General features: G+C 41.9%; 1 non-coding gene across 1 annotated transcript; it reads right to left on the bottom strand.

The window, feature by feature from the left end:
- Positions 1-531: 531 nt before the first annotated feature.
- On the bottom strand, positions 532-639 carry LOC148549326 (small nucleolar RNA R71). The gene has a single exon (XR_015898266.1). It is a non-coding gene; the product is annotated as a small nucleolar RNA R71 (small nucleolar RNA).
- Positions 640-5,434: the final 4,795 nt, after the last annotated feature.

The following is a 5,434-nucleotide window of genomic DNA, read 5'->3' as shown; positions in this document are numbered from 1 at the left end:
AAGGACAAAAACATTCTTGTTAAGGCTGATCCTGAACCTGAAAGAACCTTGAAGCGAAAGCTAAGAGAAGCTAAAGTACAACTCTCTGTAGAGGACCTAACAGAGCTTTTCAAACAAGAAGAAGCCATGGCAGCCGAAAACAACAACAATGCCAACAATACAAGGAAGGTGCTTGGTGACTTTACTGCACCTACTCCCGACTTCTATGGGAGAAGCATCTCAATCCCTGCCATTGGAGCAAACAACTTTGAGCTTAAATCTCAATTAGTTTCTCTAATGCAACAGAATTGCAAGTTTTATGGACTTCCATTGGAAGATCCTCATCAGTTCTTAGCTGAATTCTTGCAAATCTGTGACACTGTCAAGACCAATGGGATTGACCCTGAGGTCTACAAACTTATGCTCTTCCCTTTTGCTGTAATAGACAGAGCTAGGACATGGTTGGACTCACAACCTAAAGAAAGCCTGAACTCTTGGGAAAAACTAGTCAATTCCTTCTTGGCAAAGTTCTTTCCACCTCAAAAATTGAGCAAGCTTAGAGTGAAAGTCCAAACCTTTAGACAGAAGGAAGGAGAATCCCTCTATGAAGCTTGGGAAAGATACAAGCAATTGATCAGAAGGTGTCCTTCTGACATGCTTTCAGAATGGAGCATCATCGGTATCTTCTATGATGGTCTGTCTGAACTGTCCAAGATGTCATTGGACAGCTCTGCTAGAGGATCTCTTCATCTGAAGAAGACGCCTACAGAAGCTCAGGAACTCATTGACATGGTTGCAAATAACCAATTCATGTACACTTCTGAAAGGAATCCTGTGAATAATAGGACAAATTAGAAGAAAGGAGTTCTTGAGATTGATACTCTGAATGGCATATTGGCTCAGAACAAGATATTAACTCAACAAGTTAATATGATCTCTCAGAGTCTGTCTGGAATACAGGCAGCAACAGGCAGTACTAAAGAAGCTTCCTCTGAAGAAGAAGCTTATGACCCTGAGAACCCTGCAATGGAAGAGGTGAATTACATGGGAGAATTCTATGGAAACACCTATAATCCTTCATGGAGAAATCATCCAAATCTCTCATGGAAGGATCAACAGAGACCTCAACAAGGTTTCAACAACAATGATGGTGGAAGAAACAGGTTTAGCAATAGCAAGTCTTTTCCATCATCTTCTCAGCAACAGACAGAGAATTCTAAGCAGAGCCACTCTGACTTAGCAATTATAGTCTCTGATCTAATTAAAACCACTCAAAGTTTCATGACTGAAACAAGGTCCTCCATTAGAACTTTGGAGGCACAAGTGGATCAGCTGAGTAAGAAAATTACTGAACTCCCTCCTAGTTCTCTTCCAAGCAATACAGAAGAGAATCCAAAAGGAGAGTGCAAGGCCATCACCATAGCCCACACGGCCGAACCTGGAGAGGAGGAAGAGGCCGTGATCACCACTGAGGAAGACCTCAATGGACGTCCACTGGCCTCCATGGAGTTCCCTAATGAGGAACCATGGGAATCTAAGGCTCACACTGAGATCATAGAGATTCCATTGAATTTACTTCTGCCATTCATGAGCTCTGATGAGTATTCTTCCTCTGAAGAGGATGAAGATGTTACTGAAGAGCAAGTTGCTAAGTATCTTGGAGCAATCATGAAGCTAAATGCCAAGTTATTTGGTAATGAGACTTGGGAGGATGAACCCCCCTTGCTCATCAAAGAACTGGATGACTTGACTAGGCAGAGATTACCTCTGAAGAGACAAGATCTTAGAAAGTTCTCAATACCTTGTGCCATAGGCACCATGACCTTTGAGAAGGCTCTGTGTGACCTAGGATCAAGCATAAACCTCATGCCTCTCTCTGTAATGGAGAAGTTAGGGATCATTGAGGTACAAGCTGCAAGAATCTCACTGGAGATGGCAGACAATTCAAAGAAATAGGCTTATGGACTTGTAGAGGATGTCTTGGTAAAGGTTGAAGGCCACTACATCCCTGCGGATTTCATAATCCTAGAGACTGGGAAGTGTATGGATGAATCCATCATCCTTGGCAGACCCTTCCTAACCACAGCAAAAGCTGTGATTGATGTTGATAGAGGAGAATTGATCATTCAAGTGAATGAAGACTCCCTTGTGTTTAAAGCTCAAGGATATCCCTCTGTAACCATGGAGAGGAAGCATGAAGAACTTCTCTCGATACAGAGTCAAACAGAGCCCCCACAGTCAAACTCTAAGTTTGGTGTTGAGAGGCCACAACCAAACCTTAAGTTTGGTGTTGAACCCCCACATTCAAACTCTAAGTTTGGTGTTGGAAGGTTCCAACATTGCTCTGAACATCTGTGAGGCTCCATGAGAGCCCATTGTCAAGCTATTGACATTAAAGAAGCGCTTGTTGGGAGGCAACCCAATTTTTACTTATCTATGTTAAATTTCTATTTTCTTTTGTTAATTTATGTTTTCTGTAGGTTGATGATCATGTGAAGTCACAAAAAAAAATTAAAAAAGCAAAAACAGAATGAAAAACAGGATTAAAAATAGAACACCCTGGAGGAGAAACTTACTGGCATTTAAACGCCAGTAAGGGTAGCAGAATGGGCATTAAACGCCCAGTCTGGCACCATTCTGGGTGTTTAACGCCAGAAATGGGCACCAGACTGGCGTTTAACGCCAGAAAAGGGTAAGAAGCTGGCGTTAAATGCCAGAAATGGGCAGCAGCCTGGCGTTTAACGCCAGGATTGGCAGAAAGGGGCGTTTTGCACGCCACTTAGTGCAAGGATGAGAAATCCTTGACACCTCAGGATCTGTGGACCCCACAGGATTCCCACCTCTCTCTCTCTTCTTCACCCATTCACCAATCACCTCAATACCTCTTCCCAAAAACCCCTCACCTATCAAATCCCACCATTCTCTTCACCACTCACCTCTATCCTTCATAAAACCCCAACTACCCCACCATTCAAATTCAAACCACTTTTCCTCCCAAACCCACCCATAATGGCCGAACCATACCCCCTCTCTCCACCCCTATATAAACCCATCTTCACTCTTTCATTTTCACTCAACATACACATTACTTCTCCCCCTTAGCCGAAAAACTAAGCCCCCTCCATCTCCTCTAATTCTTCTTCTTCTATTCTCTTCTTTCTTCTTTTGCTCGAGGACGAGCAAACCTTCTAAGTTTGGTGTGGTAAAAGCTAAAGCTTTTTGTTTTTCCATAACCATTAATGGCACCAAAGGCCGGAGAAACCTCTAGAAAGAGGAAAGGAAAGGCAAAAGCTTCCACCTCCGAGTCATGGGAGATAGAGAGATTCATCTCAAGGGTGCATCAAGACCACTTCTATGAAGTCGTGGCCAAGAAGAAGGTGATCCCCGAGGTCCCTTTCAAACTCAAAAAGGGTGAATATCCGGAGATCCGACATGAGATTCGAAGAAGAGGTTGGGAAGTTCTCACCAACCCCATTCAACAAGTCAAAATCTTAATGCTTCAAGAGTTCTATGCCAATGCATGGATCACCAAGAACCATGATCAAAGTGTGAACCCGGACCCAAAGAATTGGCTTACAATGGTTCGGGGGAAATGCTTAGATTTTAGTCCGGAGAATGTAAGGTTGGCATTCAACTTGCCCATGATGCAAGCAGATGCACACCCATACACTAGAAGGGTCAACTTTGATCAAAGGTTGGACCAAGTCCTCATGGACATCTGTGAAGAGGGCGCCCAATGGAAGAAAGATGCAAGAGGGAAGTCGGTTCAATTAAAAAGGCATGTCCTCAAGCCCGTGGCTAGGGGATGGTTGGAATTCATCCAACGCTCAATCATTCCCACTAGTAACCGGTCTGAAGTTACTATAGACCGAGCCATCATAATCCATAACATCATGATTGGAGAGGAAGTAGAAGTTCATGAGGTTATATCCCAAGAACTCTACAAGGTGGCAGACAAATCCTCTACTTTGGCAAGGTTAGCCTTCCCTCACCTCATTTGTCACCTCTGCAATTCAGTTGGAATTGACATAGAGGGAGACATTCTCATTGATGAGGACAAGCCCATCACTAAGAAAATGATGGAGCAAACAAGAGATCCCACTCATGGACAAGAGCATGAGGAAACTCCTCATCATGAAATCCCTGAGATGCCTCAAGGGATGCATTTTTCTCCACAAAACTATTGGGAGCAAATCAACACCTCCCTAGGAGAATTAAGTTCCAACATGGGACAACTAAGGGTGGAGCACCAAGAGCATTCCATCCTCCTCCATGAAATTAGAGAAGACCAAAGAACCATGAGAGAGGAGCAACAAAGGCAAGGAAGAGACATTGAGGAGCTCAAGCACTCCATAAGATCTTCAAGAGGAAGAACAAGCCGCCATCACTAAGGTGGACCCGTTCTTTAATTTCCTTGCTCTTTATTTTCTGTTTTTCGAATTTTTATGCTTTATGTTTATTTATGTTTGTGTCTTTATTACATGATCATTAGTGTCTAAGTGTCTATGCCTTAAAGCTATGAAAATGAATCCATCACCTTTCTTAAATGAAAAATGTTTTTAATTGAAAAAGAAAAAGAAGTGCATGAATTTCGAATTTTAAAACAGTTTAATTATTTTGATGTGGTGGCAATACTTTTGTCTTCTGAATGAATGCTTGAACAGTACATATTTTTGAATTTGATTGTTTATGAATGTTAAAAGTGTTGGCTCTTGAAAGAATGATGGAAAAGGAGAAATGTTATCTGATGATCTGAAAAATTATAAAATTGATTCTTGAAGCAAGAAAAAGCAGTGAAAAGCTTGCAGAAAAAAAAAGAGGCGAAAAAAAAAAGAGAAAAGAAAAAGAAAGAAAAAGAAAAGCAAGCAGAAAAAGCCAATACCCCTTTAAACCAAAAGGCAAGGGTGATAAAAAGGATCCAAAGCTTTGAGCATCAGTGGATAGGAGGGCCCACAGGAATAAAATCCTGGCCTAAGCGGCTAAACTAAGCTGTCCCTAACCATGTGCTTGTGGCGTGAAGGTGTCAAGTAAAAACTTGAGACTGAGCGGTTAAAGTCGTGGTCCAAAAGCAAAAAGAGTGTGCTTAAGAGCTCTGGACACCTCTAATTGGGGACTCTAGCAAAGCTGAGTCACAATCTGAAAAGGTTCACCCAGTTATGTGTCTGTGGCATTTATGTATCCGGTGGTAATACTGGAAAACAAAATGCTTTGGGTCACGGCCAAGACTCATAAAGTAGCTGTGTTCAAGAATCAACATACTTAACTAGGAGAATCAATAACACTATCTGAATTCTGAGTTCCTATAGAAGCCAATCATTCTGAACTTCAAAGGATAAAGTGAGATGCCAAAACTGTTCAGAAGCAAAAAGCTAATAGCCCCGCTCATCTAATTAATACTGATCTTCATAGATGTTTTTGGAATTCATGGTATATTCTCTTCTTTTTTTATCCTATT

This window comes from Arachis ipaensis, chromosome B8, assembly GCF_059453495.1.
Source record: "Arachis ipaensis isolate K30076 ecotype BB chromosome B8, ASM5945349v1, whole genome shotgun sequence".
Classification (NCBI taxonomy): Eukaryota; Viridiplantae; Streptophyta; class Magnoliopsida; order Fabales; family Fabaceae; genus Arachis; species Arachis ipaensis.
This window is presented reverse-complemented; position numbering and strand designations above follow the sequence as displayed.